We start from the raw sequence: 20,405 nt of genomic DNA on the forward strand, positions 1-20,405 counted from the left end.
GAATGAGTTGTACTGTTGTACATTTCACTCAGTTCTCTATATATTCTAAAAATGAGATCTTTATCCCCGAGATTAGCTGTAAAAATTCTTTCCCAATTTACTACATCCCTCCGAATTTTGGTTGCATTGGGTTTGGTTGTGCAAAAATTTTTCGATTTAATGTAGTCAAAATTATCCATCTTGCACTTCATAATGCTTTATATCTCTTTTTTAATCAAAAATTCTTCCCTTCTCCATAAATCTGATAAATACACCATCCCTTGATCCTCCAGTTTGTCCATGGTGTCAATCATTATATCTCGATTGTGTACCCATTTGGAATTTATTCTTCAGTAGGGTGTTAGGCAAAGGTGTATGCCTAGACTCCGCCACACTGTTATCCATTTATCCCAGAAATTTTTGTCAAACAGTGAGTTCTTATTCCAGAAGCTTGGGTCCTTGAGTTTATGAAAGAGGAGATTGCTATATTCCTTGACTACCGTGTCTTGAGTACCTAGCATATTGCACTTGTCTATCCTTCTGTTTCTTAGCCAGTACCAAGTGGTTTTGATAACAGCTGCTTTATAATACAATTTGAGATCTGGTAGTGCTAGACCACCTTCCCTAGAATTTCTTTTCATTCGTCCCTTTGATATTCTAGACCTTTTGTTCTTCCAGATGAATTGTTCTATTATTTTATCCAGCTCTAGAAAATAATTATCTGACAGTTTAATTGGCATGGCACCAAATAAGTAAATTAATTTAGGTAGAATTGTCATTTTTATTATATTGGCTCGGCCTACCCATGAGCAACTGATGTTTTTCCACTTACTTAGATCTGACTTCATTTGTGCAAAAAGTGTCTTGTAATTGTGTTCATATGGTCCCTGGCTTTGTTTTGGCAGGTAAATTCCCAAATATTTTATATTGTCTACCATAGCATTAAATGAGATTTCTCTTTGTATCTCTTGTTGTTGGACTTTGTTATTAATACATAGGAATGCAGAAGATTTATGCCAGTTTATTTTGTAACCTGCAACTTTGCCAAAGTTGTTGATTACTTCAAGTAGTTTTTTACTTGAATTTCTGGGATTCTCTCAGTATATCAACATATCTTTTGCAAAAAGTGATACCTTCGTTTCTTATTTGCCTATTCTTATTCTTTCAATTTCTTTTTCTTGTCTAGTTGCTACAGCTAACATTTCTAGTACCATCTTGAATAATAGTGGTGATAATGGGCATCTTTGTTTCACCCCTGATCTTATTGGAAAAGCATCTAGCTTAACTCCATTTTATATAATGCTTGCTGAAAGTTTTAGGTAGATACTGCTTATTATTTTAAGGAAAATTCTCTTTATTCCTACGTTCTCCAATGTTTTCAATAGGAATGGGTGTTTTAGTTTGTCGAAAGCTTTTCCTCCATCTTCTGAGGTAATCGTATGTTTTTGTTGGTGTTGTTGTTGATGTGATCGATAATACTGATAGTTTTCGTAATACTGAAGGAGCCCTGCATCCCTGGTATGAATCCTACCTGATCATAATGTGTTATTCTCGTGATAAGATACTGTATTCGTTTTCCTAAAATCTTATTTAAAATGTTTGCATCTATATTCATTAGAGAAATTTGTGTATAATTGTCTTTCTCTATTTTGTGTCTTCCTGGCTTAGGTATCAAAGTTATATTTGTTTCATAAAAAGAATTTGGGAGGACTCCTTCTTCCTCAGGTTTCAAAAATAGTCTATATAGTGTTGGAATTTAGTGTTCTTTAAATGTTTGATAGATTTCACTTGTAAATACATCTGGTCCTGGAGATTTTTTCCTAAGGAGTTCATTGATGGCTTGTTCAATTTCTTTTTATGAAATGGGGTTGTGTAATTATTCAACTTCCTCTTTTGTTAATCTGGGCAATTTATATTTTTTAACATACTCATCCATCTTATTTGGACTGCATAATTTATGGGCATAAAATTTGGAAGAGAATTTGTAATTATAGTTTGAATTTCTTCCTCGTTGGAGGTGAGTTCACCTCTTTCATTTTAGATATTGCTAATTTGATTTTCTTCTTTCTTTTTTTAAATCAGATTGGCCGATGATATATCAATATTATTACTTTTTTTCATAAAACCAACTATTGGTTTTATTTATTAATTTAATAGTTTTCTTAATTTCATTTTTATTAATCTCTCCTTTGGTTTTCAGTATTTCTAATTTGGTATTTACTTGAGGGTTTTCAATTTGTTCTTTTTTTAGGTTTTTCAGCTGTATGCCCAGGTCATTGATATTCTCTTTCTCTATTATATTTATTTAGGCATTCAAAGATATAAAACTTCCCCTAAGTACTGCTTTTGCAGTATCCCACAAGATTTGGTAGGTTGTCTCATTATTGTCATTCTCTTGATTGAAGTTATTGATTGTTTCTGTGATTTCTTCTTTAACCCACTCCTTCTTTAGGATTGGATTATTTAGTTTACAAATGATTTTTGGTTTATCTCTCCATGACCTTTTATTACATGTAATTTTTATTGCATTAGGATCTGGGAAGGATGCATTGATTATCTCTGCCTTTCCGCACTGGAGTGTGAGGTTTTTATATCTAAGTACATGGTTGATTTTTGTATATGTGCCATTTACTGCTTTAAAAAGGTATATTCTTTTCTATTCCCATTCAGTTTTCTCCAGAGATCTATCATATCTACCTTATCCAGAGTTTCATTTACCTACATAACCTCTTTATTATTTATTTTGAGGTTAGATTTATCAAGTTCAGAGAGAGTGTGGTTGAGGTCCCCCACTAGTATAGTTTTGCTGTCAGCTTCTTCTTTCAGGTCCCGCAAACTCTCCTCTAAAAATTTGTTTGCTATACCACTTGGAGCATACATGTTTAGTAATGATATTCCTTCATTGTCTATGGTACCTTTTAGCAGGATGTAGTTTTCTTCCCTATCTCTTTTGATTAGATCTATTTCAGCTTTTGCTTTATCAGAGACTAGGATTGCTACTCCTGCTTTTCTTACATCAGGTGAAGCAAAATATTTTGTGGTCCATCCTTTGACATTTACCCTGTGTGTATATCCCCGTTTTAAATATATTTCTTGTAAGCAATATGCTGTTGGATTATGGGTTTTAATGCATTCTACTATCCTTCTCGGTTTCATGGAAGAGTTCATTCCTTTCACACTCACAGTTATGATTATAATCTGTGTGTTTTCCTCCATCTTCTTTCCAACCATTTGTGCTTTTAGCTCTCATGTCTCCCTTCTGCTCCTCAATGGTTTTCCCTTTTCGCCACCACCTCCTGCAGCCTTCCCTTCCTTCTTTTAGCCCCCCTTCATTTTACTCCCCTTTGCCCTTACTGCTTCTTCCCTCTCTTTTAGCTTCCCTTCCCTTTTCTTCATCCTTCTCCTCCTACTACCTGGAGAGCTACTTGGAATTATATACTTAAGTGTGTTGTTCCCTCCTTCAACCAAATCAGATGAGAGTACCTCTCAATGCTCATCTCCCTCCCCTCTTTTCTCTACTGTAATTTTGTACTTCCTCCTGTGATGTAATTTACCATTTTCTGCTTCTTCTTTTTCACACCTCTTGTTACAATCCTTTCACATGCTTAAATAATATTTTAACATGACATCATTTACTTTATACACATTCCCTCTATGTATATCCCTTTTTTATTTCATAATAGATATACAATTTTCAATATTAACAGGTATCATCTTCCCTTATAGGGAGGTAAACGATTTGCCTGAATTGAGGAACAAACTTTTTGCCCCCTCCCCCCCCCTTTTACCTTTTTATGCCTCTCTTGAGACCTGCATTTGAAGACTGAATTTTCTATTATGTTCTGGCGTTTTTGTTAGGAAGGTCTGGAAATCCCTCACTTCATTGAATGATCATCTCCTTGCCTGAAATGTTATTCTGAACTTTGCTTGGTAGTTCATTCTTGGTTGTAGGCCCATCTCCTTTGCCTTATGAAGTATCAGATTCCAGTTCCTTTGATCTTTTAATGTAGAAGCTGCAAGGTCCTGTGTGATCCTGATTCTAGCTCGTTGATATATGAACGATTTCTTTCTGGCTACCTGTCATGTATCCTTCTTCATTTGATAGTTCTAGAATTTGGCAGCAATATTTCTTGTGGTTTTGAGTTTGATATCCCTTCGGGAGGTGAAGGGTGGATTCTTTTAATGACTATTTTGCCCTGTAGATCTAGCACTTCTGGCCAGTTTTCTTTGATGATTTCCTGGAAGATATTGTCCAGACTCTTTTTTACATCATGGCTTTCTGGCAGGCCCGCAGTCCTTAAATTTTCTCTCCTGGATCTATTTTCCAGGTCTGTTGTTTTTCCAATAAGATATTTTACATTTTTTCCCATCTTTTCATTCTTTAGATTTTGTTTAACTGATTCTTCCTGTCTCATAGAGTCATTAATTTCTACCTGCACAGTTCTTATTTTTATGAATTTGTTTTCTTCAGTTAAATTTTGCATCTCATTTTCCATCTGTCCAGTTGTTCCTTTTAAGGAGTTGTTTTCTTCAGTTAATTTTTGTACTTCCTTTTCGATTTGTCCAATTTTCCCAATTAGGTGTTGTTCTTCCTTTTCCATTTGTTCAGTTTTCCTTTCTAAAGAGATGTTCTCATCAGTTAATTCTCTTTTCATACTTTTAAACTCATTGGCCAGTTTTTCTTGTATTTCCTTCTTCAGCTGTTCCAGGAGAGCTGTTTGTGCATGGGAGCATTTCATAGTTCCTTCTTAAGTTTCAGGTGGAAATATAGTCTCACTAATGACCTCTTTGGTATTTTTGTTTTGGTCCTTGTCCCCATGGAAAGATTCTATGGATTTTTCATGCTTGTTTTGCTTTTTCTTATTCATGATGTTGATTTTGTGTTGTGGCTTCTGGTTCTTTCAGTTAGAAGCTGCAGAACTTGGTGCTGAACTGACTTATGTGATAAAGCTAAGAGCAAGTGTCTTTTTTATCTTTTTTGTGTGTGTTTCCCTGATCATCCCTGGAGTTAGCTTGTTAAGTGTGGTCACAGTTACTGGTCACAGGAGATCTCCTCAGCTGAACTGAGGCAAAGGCAAGATCAAGGCGTTATGATCCCTGCTGCCCTATTTTCTTCCCCTTTCCCCTGGAGTGCTGATGAATGGCTAGATCCTGGTGATAGTTTTCAACCTTCTTAGGGCTCCTCTCCTAGTGCTGAGGCTCACCTGGGTCTTAGTGCAAGTTTCTACCACCCTGGGGTCCCTCTCTTTCTGGTTTGCCTCTGCCACAGTAAGAGGAATCTCCCTTAGCTTTTATCCTAGCCTCAGGTGTTATGAGACTATTTGCCCCTTCTGCTGTTCCCACTGATCCAGAATGTGGAAATACTTTATGATTCTCTTGAGGTTATCAAGGGGGGAGGAGAAAGCATTTATTGATTACTCCACCATCCTGGTTCCTGGATGTTCAAGTAGGTGACTTGCAGAGGTTTAATCTGCAGGCTAAAAGTCTCAGGAGCTGCTGTGGCTGATATTTGGTGCTCAGTTACTGTCACTTGCTTGTCTCTGCTGGTCTCTCACCCTGGGCTGCCACTCAGTTGGTTCCTCCTGCTGCTGTCTCAGGTCTCCCCAGGGCCCTCCTGCTCTGCTGCACTGGATGCACTGCACTGTGCGCTGTGGGCTCACTCCCACAGAACAGATCCTTCCCGTCAACCTTCCAGTCTGTCCTGGGCTGTGAATCAGCCACAGTCTGTCTCCTATTGAATTCTGCACCTCCAAAATTTGGTCAGATTCTCTTTTTAGAGGTACCTGAAGGAGTTTGTCTAAGAGCTTAGGAGAGTTGCTGCTTTCACTCCACCATCTTGGCTCTGCCCCTTGTCTCTACACCCATGGGCAATTTCTTAAAGGCCTCATATCTTCAATATGTGAAGAACTTTGTCAAATCTATAAGAATTTAAGTCACACCCCAATTGATAAATGGTCAAGGGATATGAATATGTAGTTTTTTTTTATGAAGAAATCAAAACTATATATAATTATATAAACAATGCTCACCCCTCTCTTCCTCTTGAGTTACTTTGGTTACAGGTCACAGTTTCTAGTTCAGGGGTGGGGAACAATAACAGTAAGCACCTCAACATACACAGAGGGGCCTGCCATCACAGGTTCTTAGATTGCATTACTAAAAGGAAAGCCACTTTCAAGAGGTTAACAATCACTTTAATCAAGCTCCTGTATCATTCCTTTAACCAAGCACATATATCGTTCACAGAGCGAAGGGGAATCAGCACCTTGAACTCCAAAGAAAATGTGCAGAAATCAAAGATCAACGAGCATGACTTCCTCTGCGTGAATTCAACAGGCAATCCTACTGTCTGACCATAGTTATCAGAAAGGGAAGCACTGACATCTGGGTTTTCATAGCAGGGGTTCTATAAAGTGGCTTTCCAGAGTCCTCATCTGCCTCTCACACCTTCTTATAAAAGCTAAACTCCAAAGTAATACCTCAAGGCAGAGTATTTATACCTTTTTTAGAGCAAGAGGTCATCACAATAGCCAGAGCCTCATTAAAAAAAAAAAAGAAAAGAAAAAAAAAGGTTTGGTCCTTCCCTCAAATCCTCCCTAATAAAACTTCCCTTAAATGGTAGGACCATTAAATAGGTGAGGAAGATCTCCAATGCATTAAAATAGTTAGCAAAACAAATACATATACTGTTTCCAGTTAAGGAAACTTTCTTCATTGAAATTAATTCATGTATATTTAATCATGTGTCTGTGTGCATATTATTTAACCACAAAAATGTGTAAGATTTTTTTACTTATTCTTTAGTCAACAATTTCTTAGTGCTATGTCTGGCATATGACAAGTTGATAAAAACATCTTCTTGAATGAAACTGGAACCTACTTGTATTACAAAATAGCTACAATGAACTAGAATAGTTGTGAAGAAAAGGATCTACCAAATGCATATCTCTTGCAGAATAAATTTGTGCCTTTCTGTTTAGATTATCCATTTCTCTCTATATTGATTGACATGATTTTTTTCTCAATATCCCACTTTCATCAAGTAGATTTTTTCTCTCAGATTTCATTTTTGCCTTCATAATAATAACTGAGTTCTTTAATTGACTCTATGGTAATGAGTATCAAAGGCTCAGACAAATAATTCTTGAGCATATTCTGGATCAGTGGAGTAGATGCAAGAATATCTGACTTTGTTACCACATTTCAATCTCTTAAGTAATGATTTCATTTATTTGATGATACATGTGTACTTGGAATTCTCTAGAACATGATGATTCTTTTTCCTCTCTACCTCTCTGCCTATTAAATTTCCACATATATTTGAAAGACCATTTCAAATGACCCCTCTTCCATAAAGCTGTCCCTCCTCTCCTTATCAGTAACGACCTTTTCCCCTTTGACTCCATTTTGCATTGTTTGTACTTTCCTACTTCACTAAATATGTAATGTTATGAATTGTTTTCTTTGTGTTCATGTGGCACATAAACAAACATCTTTTAAGAAAACAGTGATCACACCCTATCTAAACATTTTTGAGCACTAGTACCTAATGCAGAGATGTACATATAGTGCTTAATAAATATTTGATGTTGAGATTTAGTTTTTTTTTCCCCTTTTAATATTTCAATGGGACTTAAGTGAATTGGTCAATAGCTATTCTTTATATAACTAGTGTCAAGTGATGTACACATTATATCAAATACATCTACTTTCAATCAGTATTACTTAAAATATACTCTATTATCAATTACATACTTTTAAAGTAGTAATATTTACTGCTACCTGTCTTTTCCAGAAATTCCACTTCTATCTCCATCTTGCATTTGTTACCAGGGTTAATGAGGAAGGAGTAGTATCCTTCCAATGGAATTTTTTATACCATGACCTAAAAGGAAATACGCTGTCAGCTTTATAAATATTTAATTTCATTTGTTACATTCTTTAAAAAAGCTCCCATTTGTCATTTCTTTCCATGTTGAAATCAGCATTAATAATTGGTAATATTATATTGGTGTCTTTAATTACCATGGGATATGAGGGAATATATTTTCAATGGTAAACCAAGCTCTGTGTATGTGTTCACATCAAAAGGAAAAATTTCTTTTATATACGTGATATCACATATGAAAATGAACATATTTGTGAAAACATTGTCATGGTCACTTCAACCTTGTGAAACAGATATCTGTTTCATTTGTAATACCCTAAGCAGAATTTTGTCAGATCAAGTTAACTAAAGAAAGCTGATTAGAAGTCTTCTATATGAGTTTGCTAAGTCAATACTTTGAGATTTCTACTAGTGACTGTGGTAGTCATAATGCATCATATGTTACTTCTGAGTGATTAATATACATGCAATGACTAATAATTATATTTACAGAAAATTGATGGATTTAGAAAGGAGACTAAAAGATTTGTTATTCATAAATATATAATTTGAAACATTAAACTAATAGGGTCATAAAGTCAAAACATCCAAATAAATCTAAAGCTCTACTTCAAAATGAAAACTATATCTGGCAATAAAGAAAATTAATTACACGTCTTCAGTGGTAGTTTCACAGCCATAATGGTATGGAAAGCACTGAAAAAAAAAACAGTCAAACACAAGGTGGGGGAGGGAAACTTAATAGTAAGCAACCTTTTATAAGAAAACAATTTAAAATTCTTGGAGTGGAAAGAATAAAGAAGATAATAGAAAAGACTGAAACTTCCCTTCAATACAATAGTTAGTAATTTTTAATGACAATAAAGTTAGTTTTTTTGTGACCCTGGGACAGGTAACATTTTCAGAAATTCCTTCTCTGGATTTATGATTTCACTGACACAAATGTTACATCCAGAAGTTTAGATTACAACACGTCTCTTTTTTCAACCTCTGTGTCTCTGGAGAGGTCTATCTGATACTGGAGACCTTCCAATGTGGATACTAATCAAGTACATAGGCTACCTATATGTTATTATTTGTCCTCGTATTCTGATAGGTCCAGTTCCTTTTTTTTCAGCCACAGAGATTTGCATATCCTTCCCTTCCCCAGTTCTTCATTGTTAATTTGTCAGTCTTCTCACACCAAGGATGGACTTTTTTTTATTCTTCACTTGACCCACAACGTAAATTATTTAGTGATTCAAAAAACTAAAAATAATATTCACTTTCTCCTTTCTTACATTAATGTAAACTCCATGAAGTTAAGGTTGCTTTCAGGTTTCCTTTCTGTATCTTGTATCTAACATGGTACTTGGTGATAGAAAACCTTTAATGCTTTCTGTGTTTCTAATTATCTCAATTTGTGGTTCAACAAATATTTTTAAAGTTTTCCATTTAAAATGCATTTTTTTCTTTTTTAAAAATTCCGTTTCTTACAACGTTTACAATCATCAAATAATCAAGACAGATAGAAAAAAATAAAAGGAGTTGGAAGTCTCTTATAAACTAATGGGAAAAGTGAGTAAACTTTGTTTAGAATGATTGCATTTCACTTTCATTTGGAAAATTGCTTGATTGTATAGTAAATCACTATTGGTAACTATTATAATGAATAATTGAGTTAGACTCATTCAATAGATGCAAGACAGTTAAATAGTGAAGTGGGTAGTGTTTGGGTTATGTCCTGGACACGGTGTGTATTCAAATCCTGCTTCAAATACTTAAATACTGTGTGATTTGGGGCAAATTACTTAACCTCACTTAGACTCAGTTTCCTTATTACAAAACGGGGATGATAATAAAACCACTGTAAAGGATTGTTTTGAGGATCAAATGAGTAAAAATGTAGAGTGCTTCAAATATGTAAAGTGCCTCACAAAATAAAAAAAATGTATCAAATGCTAACTCTTATTATTGCTATCTGCATGGAACTGATTAAGATTGTATTAAGATTGGCTTTTTGGGTCTCAGCCTAAGAAACAAGCAAATTTTGCTGATTTTTTAAAAATCTAGTTTGATTTCTCTACAACCATTTGAAACAAAACTGACTGCATGTAAAGGTCTTGTTAATTGAGCTCTGCTCTTTTCTTCAAGAATGTTCAAAAGTCCTCTGTTTAATTATCCTTCTTTTTTACTCTAAAAGAATAGATTCAGTTTTTTTGGGTAGGTGATCCTAAATCCTATCTTCTGTCATATGCCAAGCCTTTTGACCCTTTAGTTAAGAAAGCCTTAAATCTTGTGTTATCTTTACTGTCATTCCATGATATCTGAATTATTTCTTTCTGGCTGCTTGCAATATTTTCTGCTACAGGCGAAACCTTTGAAGTTTGGTTTTAATATTCCTAGGAGCTTTCTTTTGGGGATCTCTTTCAGGAGGTGATCAGTGGAACCTTGTAGTTTCTACTTTGCTTTTTGCTTCTAAACTATGACAGAAGTTTTACTTATAATTTCTTAAAACATGATGTCTAGGCTCTTTTTATTATTGTTGTTATTTTCAAGTAGTGCAATAATTAAATTATCACTTTTCAATTCATATTCCAGGTCAGTTTTTTCCCATATCAGATTTCCATTGTTTTGAATTTATTTTATTGTTTCTTGATGCCTCCTGGAATCATTAGATTCCACATGACCACCTTTAATTTTGTACCAATTATTTTCTTCAGTAAGTATTTATACCTCTTTTCCATTTGACCGATTGTGCTTTTATTTTTATTTTTTTTAAATTCCCATGGACAGCGTCTCAGGGCTGAGCACTAATGTGGTATCATGGGAAAGAGGCTTGACTGGTAGCAGCTCTAACCGAACTAGACAATTCAAGACACATTTGTTACATGCCTACTGTATCCAAGGTTATCATGTTAGGAGCTGAACCAAAGCAAGGAGAGCAAGTTAGCCTCATCTTGGAAGGAAAGATAAGAAGACTCTTATAAAGCTTTGCTGAACAGCCTCTAGGAAGATGAGCAGGCAAGGTCAATTGGTAGTTTAACACAGCAGCCTGTCTTTCAAGATTATCAATGCGGTACCTTCCAGTGAGAGTGAGGGAGGATTGGAGATTACAGATCTTACTTCCAACACGAATGGAAGGTAAAGAAAATATTTCCATGTCCTGAAAAAGAAGACATGTTTGTCTGTCATGGGCAAGGAACCACAAATTGTCCTCAAAGTGTAGCCTGGCCACACTCCTAGATAAAGGGCAGAGGCTGGAGGAACACCTCTCCTCTCTGAGTCATCGTAGAATGAAGTGTTCCTTGAGGAAAAAAAGTTGCACAATGAAAATAAGGAAGAAAGCATCTGGGAAGCCAGAATAGAATTTAGACCTACGTCAAGAATGTCTAACATTTCACTTTTTGTACCTGTATCTCCCAGACCCAGCACACAGAGAAACTTTAAATCCAGACTGACTCACTGAATGTGGAGATAAGCAGGACATTGAAAACGTAGATTTAAAGACCTCTGGCTCCTCCTGTACTTGGAGAACTGAAGGGAAAGCTGCCGCTGGCACTCCAACAACAAAGCAGGCACCATCAGGCAGAGGTCCGTCAGCGAAAAGGGGCAGGAGACAGAGAGAGCAGTGCTGCTTGGTGACTCCATGAGGAGGGGCACTGAGGCAGCTGTGTGGGCTTCACATAAACAATAGAGAAGTCTGCTCATTTCTGACATTCCGATAGCGTTCTTTCTTCTTTTCAATCTCTGGCCTAGTCTGGGCAGCAAAGTGACAACAACTAATGGCCTGAAGAGCTGGCTTCCCTATAAGACATTATGACAAGTCAAATTCAAGTCAAGGCCAGCTTTTTTGTGTTTTTTTAGAACGTTTTTAAATATAGAACAAAAATTTAAATATATTTCAAATCTTCACTATGTCTACAATTCTTATCTTCACAAGACACATGCTAGAATGTTAGAACATGAAGCAGTGTTTGGGAACATGTGCCTGTGTAGAATAAAAAAATGCCAAATCCTAGGATGCTCAAACAAGTCACAGAGTTGGCTTTGAGACACTAGAGTAGTCCCTGGCTTTTCAAGTCCTCATATGTTTTCTTATTCACATTTCCACTGGAATCCTCATACTCCTCCTCAGTGTCAGACTGCCACCGTTCAGAAGCCTTCTGCAGTTTCAGTTTGGCCCACAAAGAGACAACAACTTCAATCTGGGTCACATTAGCAAAGTGAGCTGTATTTGGAATTCCCAAGCATCTCATACGATGAGCATGATGCCACTCTGCAAAATGTCACTGGAAGGCCTTGGGTCCTTGGTAGGTATAGTTGCCACAGATCTCACGGTTATAGTTATATTTTGTAGTTACAGTTACAGTTATAAGCCATGCAGCTCATACAACTAGTAGGGAATGGGTTTGCCATCCCCAACCATGGGCAGGTTTTTGGGATTGTAGATAATCTCATTCTCTTCGTCTTCACTTTCACTCTCACTTATTTGCTCCTTGTCTCCCTCCTCTCTTTCTTCTCCTGTCTGTGCCTGTTTGTGCTGCACATTTTCATGAGTGAGATGCTGCTGTTCCCCAAGAATTTCTACATATTTATAGATCTGAGTTTCAAGGAAAGCAATGTCTTTATTCCTCTCGGTGTCCCTCTTGGTTTCCTTTGATTTGTGATTCTTGGCAAACAGAGAGGAGTCAAGTGATTCCAGAGATTTCCCCTTAGTGCTGAACAGCGTCTGGTCTTGTTCTTCCAGTGTACCACCACATTTCATTCCTAAAGCCAAAAGGGCAGATTTCAGTCTGTTAAGACCCAAGGAGGCCAACTCCTCCCAGGAGGAAAATGCAGAGAAATCAAGATGGGCTCCAGCATGGGTCAGTGCACTGCTTGTCTCTTTTGGCCAACCTGGGAAGGTACTATTGTCTCACTTCTTCTCAAATTCATTCTGAATCTTCCCAAACAGTTCATTCTGGTCTTGCCAGGGCTTCACCCTGCCTGTGTAGTCTTGGCGGTACTTAAGCAGAATCTCCAGGTAACTCTTGCACTCTGCATTCTTCCTTTCCTTGGGAATATCAAATAACTCATCAAAGATAGGCAGATATGTGATATGATCCAGGTTCTCAAATGCTTTTAAGCTAGTGTACTTAAGGTAGCAGGCATGAAGATACAGGTAACAATCATATCCTTCTTGATCTGGGAACTCCACCAAGTTTTGTGCCTCTTTACTAGGATTTTCTCTGGCTTTCAGGAGCTCCTCACATTCCACTGACACTGGCACGCAAATCTCATTTGGGTGCTTCCAGTGGAATCCTTTTATCTGTTTGACTCCATTATGAAATTCTGCAAATTCATTTGGTCCTGAAATAGCACTGAGTTCCTCCTTTCTTAACTCACTCTTGTAATCATACAAATCTCTCAGATTTCCACTGACTTTCATATGCCTGTTCGGCATAGCCCAAGTGCAGTGGTCCGAGCTGATCTGGTCCTTGGGCGTGGACTTCTTAATGAGCATCTCCTTGGCCATGACGTCCATTAGTCGCTCCTTCTCTTCATAATATCTCTGTTGTTGCTTGAGGATGGTCTGCATTTTGTGTTTTTTAAATTCTTATTTTATTAATTATATTTTGTACCTTCTTTACTAATTTGTTCGCTGGCTTTTCATGATTTTCTTGCATCATTTTTCACTTATTTTTTCCAATTTTTCTACCTTTTTTTTGAATGTTAAAATCTTTTGGTCAGAAAAGGGAAAAGAAATAAGACTATAGAAGGTTACTTTCTTGGTGAACAGGCATTTCCTCCCTTCCTTTCTGATGAGGAAGAACAATGCTTACCATCAGGCAAAGACACAGAAATCAAGGCTTCTGTGTCCCAGCACACTCAATGGGCTCAGGCCATGGAAGAGCTCAAAAAGAATTTTGAAAATCAAGTTAGAGAGGTAAAGGAAAAGCTGGGAAGAGAAATGAGAGACATGAAGTCAAAGCATGAACAGCAGATCAGCTCCCTGCTAAAGGAGACCCAAAAAAATGTTGAAGAAAATAACACCTTGAAAACTAGCCTAACTCAATTGGCAAAAGAGGTTCAAAAAGCCAATGAGGAGAAGAATGCTTTCAAAAGCAGCATTAGCCAAATGGAAAAGGAGATTCAAAAGCTCACTGAAGAAAATGGTTCTTTCAAAATTAGAATGGCACAGATGGAGGCTAAGGACTTTATGCAAAACCAAGAAATCACAGAACAAAGAGAGAAGAATGGAAAAATGGAAGTTAATTTGAAATATCTCATTGGAAAAACAACTGACCTGGAAAATAGATCCAGGAGAGACAATTTAAAAATTATGGGACTACCTGAAAGACATGATCAAAAGAAGAGCCTAGACATCATCTTTCATGAAATTATCAAGGAAAACTGCCCTGAGATTCTAGAACTAATGGGCAAAATAAGTCTTCAAGGAATCCACAGAACACCGCTTGAAAGAGATCCAAAAAGAGAAACTCCTAGGAACATTGTGGCCAAATTCCAGAGTTCCCAGGTCAAGGAGAAAATATTTCAAGCAGCTAGAAAGAAACAATTCAAATATTGTGGAAATACAATCAGGATAACACAACATCTAGCAGCCTCTACATTAAGGGATTGAAGGGCATGTAATATGATATTCCAGAAGTCAAAGGAATTAGGACTAAAACCAAGAATCACCTACCCAGCAAAACTGAGTATAATACTTCAGGGGAAAAAATGGTCTTTTAATGAAATAGAGGATTTTCAAGCATTCTTGATGAAAAGACCAGAGCTGAAAAGAAAAGTTGACTTTCAAACACAAGAATGAAGAAAACCATGAAAAGGTGAACAGCAAAGAGAAGTCATAAGGGACTTACTAAAGTTGAACTGTTCACATTCCTACATGGAAAGACAATATTTGTAACTCTTGAAACATTTCAGTATCTGAGTACTGGGTGGGATTACACACACACACACATGCACACAAGCACACATACATAGAGACAGAGTGCACAGAGTGAATTGAAGAGGATGGGATCATATCTTAAAAAAAAATGAAATCAAGCAGTGAGAGAGAAATATATTGGGAGGAGAAAGGGAGAAATGGAATGGGGCAAATTATCTCTCATAAAAGAGGCAAGCAAAAGACTCATTAGTGGAGGGATAATGAGGGGAGGTGAGAAAAAAACATGAAGTCTACTCTCATCACATTCCACTAAAGGAAAGAATAAAATGCACACTCATTTTGGTAGGAAAACCTATCTCACAATACAGGAAAGTGGGGGATAAGGGGACAAGCAGGATGGGGGCGATGATAGAAGGGAGGGCATCGGGAGGAGAGTGCAATTCGAGGTCAACACTCATGGGGAGGGATAGGATCAAAAGAGAATAGAAGTAATGGGGGACAGGATAGGATGGAGGGAAATATAGTTAGTCCTATACAACACAACTATTATGGAAGTCATTTGCAAAACTACACAGATTTGGCCTATATTGAATTGCTTGCCTTCCAAAGGGAAGGGGTGGAGAGGGAGGGAGGTAAAGGAGTTGGAACTCAAAGTGTTAGGATCAACTGTCGAGTAATGTTCTTGCCACTAGGAAATAAGAAATTCAGGTAAAGGGGTATAGAAAGCTATCTGGCCCTACAGGACAAAAGAGAAGACGGAGACAAGGGCAGAGAGGGATGATAGAAGAGAGAGCAGATTGGTCATAGGGGCAATTAGAATGCTTGGTGTTCGGGGGGGAGAGGGGATAAAAGGGGAGAAAATTAGTAACCCCAAAATTTTGTGAAAATGAATGTTAAAAGTTAAATAAATAAATTTAATTATAAAAAAAATCTTTTTTGAGCTTATCAAAAAATTCATTTTTTTGGCTTTCTGCCCAATTCACCTTTTTCTTTGAAGTTATTCATGTAACTGTTTTGACTTAATTGTTTTTTGTCTTGCTTTGCCCTCTCACTGTAGTAACATTCTATGGTCAAGTTCTTCTTTTACTGTTTGTTAATTTTGTTGTCTGTTTCTTGACTTATAATTTTGGTAAGGTTAGGCTTTGCTCCTGGGCTTTAAGGAGCAATATCCCAAGTTTCAGCTTTGTTGCTGGTATATTCAGTGATAGCATTAAGGTCCTGTAGCATTTTGATTCTTCTAAGGTGGTATAATCTAAGGAAAGATATGCTCACTACTCTCCAGGTCTGTTCTCTGACATATGAGCTACTACAATCAATCTTCTCCACTGTAGAACTGAAATCAAGGTCTCTGCAACTCTTCACTCACAAGCACTAGTGAGAGAATGCTTGTGAGTGAATAATCAAAAGACTATAAAACTCCAGTTCTAACACTAAAAAGAACCTGACCAGAGAATGTATATAAGTATGCACATGTTAATATATATGTATTTATGTATATATATGTTTTTTGTGTGTATATAGGTTTATATATTCAAGTTTAATTGTAGCCTTCTTGGGGGAGGGGGAAGAAAGGGGAAAAAAAGAACAAAGCACAGCAGAGAACTAAAGAAAACTTATAAGGAACCAAAGAAAAGATGGACATCTGGGAACTTAATGTACAGTATTTATTATACAGACTTCCTTAAAATGGTAACTTATTGTTGCATATTTTGAATCCTCTAATGTTCTTCTGTGCATATGGCAAAGCTTTTTTTCTCCTTTTCTTAATCTGTATTTAAGTTTACTACAGTTCATTTTTTTCTTTTCTTTCCGTAAATCTAAATTTTAATATTTAAAAAGAGTAAAGTAGGAATATTATCATAAAAAGTAAAATGCTATGGAATTATTACAGTGTAATAATTGTATTAATTTAATAACCCCTGCAAAATTTCTGCCTAAAACAAGTCTGGCCAAAGCCAAAACGATGGAATAAAGGCAACAACCTAGTCAAACTCGCAAACATTTCCCTAGAAATAACTTTAAAATAATGCCTCAAATTATATTTTGGTGCACCAGAGTGAATAAAAAATTGATCAAGGTGAGTTGCTTTTGTGTGCTTGTTATTAGTCTAAGATTATGTAAAAGACATCACAAGAGCGGTTTTTAATAACAAGATCTGGGCCTTGTAGGCAGTCACAGCAATAGTAGTAGCATAAGAAGTTGTCAGCCTAAAGACATTAAGGTGGTTAACCACAGGTAAGAAAGTGATTAGAGGTGGCCCTTTCCTAGAACTGGGTGCAACTGGTGCTGATTGGCAACTCTATTGCCCATAGTGGGTCACAGTTTTGGGGCAGAAAGGAGTGTTTGAGATCAGTCACAAAAGAGCAGAGAACATTGTCCCAGTTTCAAGCTAAGAGAAACACTAGTGATTAAGGCAGCAGAAGACTAGGGATCTAGTCACAGATCCATGGCCACGAAGATCAATAGCAATTTCAGTTGCAGGGGAAAACAGATATTCCTGGGTAAAGACCAAAATGCAGACTAAGAAAGCAGTGACCACTGCCCCCTACTCTCTTGATCATTTCACTTTGGAAGCATTGAAAACTTGCTAATCACCAGAATTACCTCTGAAAACAAAAATGTGAAAAAGCATCAAGCATGAGACAATGCCTCACCAGTCTCAGATGAGCAGAAATCAACTTTAACATTAAGTACAAAGCTAAGAAATAGACTGGAAAATGATGAAAAAACAACAAAAAAATACAATCAAATTTTACTGTGACATATAAAGATAAAAATGTGAACACATCTACAGGTAAACTCTTAAAGGAAAAAAAGAAATGCTCATGGAACACTAAATAAAAATCTTAGAAGAAGGAAATAAACCTGGTAGAGGAAAATAAACAAGAGCGATGCAAAATAAATATGAAAAGAGAATTAACAGCTCAGTAAAAGAGTCACCTAAATTCAGTGAATAAATGAACTTCTTTAAAAGCAGAATAGGCGGAATGTAAAAGAAGTTATTAAAGTTCACTGAAGAAAATATCCTTAAAAATGGTTCAGGCAATTACAGAACAATGATTCCAGGAGACATCAGGAAATATTAGAATGAAATAAAAAGAATTAAAAATGGGGGAAAAAACCCATGAAATATCTCATAAAACAGTTGATGTAAAAACAGTTTGAAAGGAGCCAAGATGGTGGAGTGAGAGCAATGACTCACCTAAGTTCTTAGACAGACTGCTTCAGATACTTCTGCAAAATTTAACTGAAGAAAACAATTGGATAAAAATTAGAATTGGGCAAGTAGAAACTAATGACTATGAGACAGCAAAAATCATTTAAACAAAATCTAAAGAATGAAAAGATAGAACAAAATGTAAAATATCTAACTGGAAAAACTACTGACCTGGAAAATGGATCCAGGAAAGAAAATTTAAAAATTATGGGTCTGCCAGAAAGACATGATGAAAAAAAGATTCTGGACAATATCTTCCAGCAAATCATCAGGAAAACTGCCCAGAAGTGCTGGATCCACAGGGCAAAATAGTCCTCAAAAGAATCCACCCTTCACCTCCCAAAAGGAATTGCAAACTCAAAACCACAAGAAATATCATTGCCAAATTCCAGAACTGCCAAGTGAAGGAGAAAATAGTACAGGTAGCCAGAAAGAAACCATTCAAATACCGAGGAGCTACAGTGAGGATCACACAGGACTTTGCAGTTTTCACATTAAAGATGGAAGGAATTGGAATCCGATATTTTGTAAAGCAAAGGAGCTGGGATTACAACCAAGGATCAACTACCAAGCAAAGTTCAGTATAATATTTCAGGCAAGGAGATGGTCATTCAATGAAGTAAGGGATTTCTAGACCTTCCTGACAGAAACGCCAGAATTTAATAGAAAATTCAATCTTCAAATGCAGGTCTCCAGAGAAGTATAAAAAGGTAAACAGGGAGGAAAAAAACAAAAGAAAACTTGTTACTCAATTTGGGCAAACTATTTACCTCCCTAAAAGGGAAGATGATATCTGTTAATCTTGAGAATTGTACATCTATTATGAAATATAAAAGCGATATACACAGAGGGAATGGGTATAAAACAAATGATGTCATGTTAAAAATATGATTCAAGCATGCTAAGGGATTGTAACAGCAGGTGTGAAAAGGAGGAAGCAGAAAATGGTAAATTCCATCACAGGAAGAAGTATAAAATTATAGCAGAGGGAAAGAGGGGAGGGAGATAAGCATTGTTTGAGAGGTACTCTCATTTGATTTGGTTCAAAGAGGGAACAATAAACTTAAGCATATAATTCTAACTAGCTCTATAGGCAGTACGAGGGAAAAGGGGAAGAAACGGGAGAGGAAGATAGAAAAGAGGGAAGAAGTAGTAAGGGCAAAGGGGAGTAAAATGGAGCGGGGCTAAAAGAAGGAAGGGAAGGCTGCAGGAGGTGACGGTAAAAAGAGAAAACTATTGAGGAGGAGAAGGGAGACGGGAGAGCTAAAAGCACAAAGGGTGGGAAAGAGAATGGAGGGAAATACACAGATTGTAATAGTAACTTTGAATGTCAATAGAATGAACTCTCTCAAAAAACGGAGATGGATAGTAGAATGGATTAAAAGCCATAATCCAACAACGTATTGTTTACAAGAAACACATTTGAAACGGGGGGATACACACAGGGTAAAGGTCAAAGGTTGGAGCAGAATATGCTGTGCTTCAGCTGATATAAGAAAAGCAAGAGTACCAATCCTAATCTCTGAAAAAGCAAAAGCAGAAATAGATCTAATCAAAAGAGATGAGGAAGGAAACTATATCCTGCTAAAAGGCACTATACACAATGAAGCAATATAATTACTAAACATGTATGCTCCAAGTGGTATAGCATTGAAAGTCTTAGAGGAGAAGTTGGGGAAGTTGAAAGAAGAAAGTGACAGTAAAACTACACTAGTGGGGGACCTCAACCACCTCCTCTCTAAACTTGATAAATCTAACCTCAAAATAAACAAGAAAGAGGTTAAGGAGGTAAATAAAACTCTGGATAAGGTAGATATGATAGATCTCTGGAGAAAGCTGAATGGGAATAGAAAAGAAAATACCTTTTTTTCAGCAGTACATGGCACATATACAAAACTGAACCATGTACTAGGACATAAAAACCTCACAATCCAGTGCGGAAAGGTACAGATAATCAATGCATCCTTCTCAGACCATAATGCGATAAAAATTATACGTAGTAAAAGGCCAGGGAAACATAAAGTAAAAATCATTTGGAAACTAAATAATCTACTCCTAAAGAAGAAGTGGGTTAAAGAAGAAATCGTAGAAACAATCAACAACTTCATTCAAGAGAATGACAATAATGAAACAGCCTACCAAATCTTATGGGATAATGCTAAAGCATTTCTTAGAGGAAGGTTTATATCTTTGAATGACCATATAAATAAAAGAAGGGAAAGAGGAGATCAATGACCTGGGCATGAAGCTGAAAACCCTAGAAAAATAACAAATGGAAAATCCCCAAGTAAATACCAAATTAGAAATACTGAAAACCAAAGGAGAGATTGATAAATATGAAATTAAGAAAACTATTGAATCAATGAATGAAATCAACAGTTGGTTTAATGAACACACTAATAAAATTGATAATCCTTTGGTCAATTTGACTAAAAAAAAAGAAAGAAGAA

The 20,405-nt window shown here is 36.4% G+C and overlaps 1 pseudogene; it reads right to left on the reverse strand.

Annotated features, from left to right (window-relative positions):
* Positions 1–11,862: 11,862 nt before the first annotated feature.
* On the reverse strand, positions 11,863–13,427 carry LOC140531597 (splicing factor 3A subunit 3 pseudogene; annotated as a pseudogene).
* Positions 13,428–20,405: the final 6,978 nt, after the last annotated feature.

The sequence above is a fragment of the Notamacropus eugenii genome, chromosome 3, assembly GCF_028372415.1.
Source record: "Notamacropus eugenii isolate mMacEug1 chromosome 3, mMacEug1.pri_v2, whole genome shotgun sequence".
NCBI lineage: Eukaryota > Metazoa > Chordata > Mammalia > Diprotodontia > Macropodidae > Notamacropus > Notamacropus eugenii.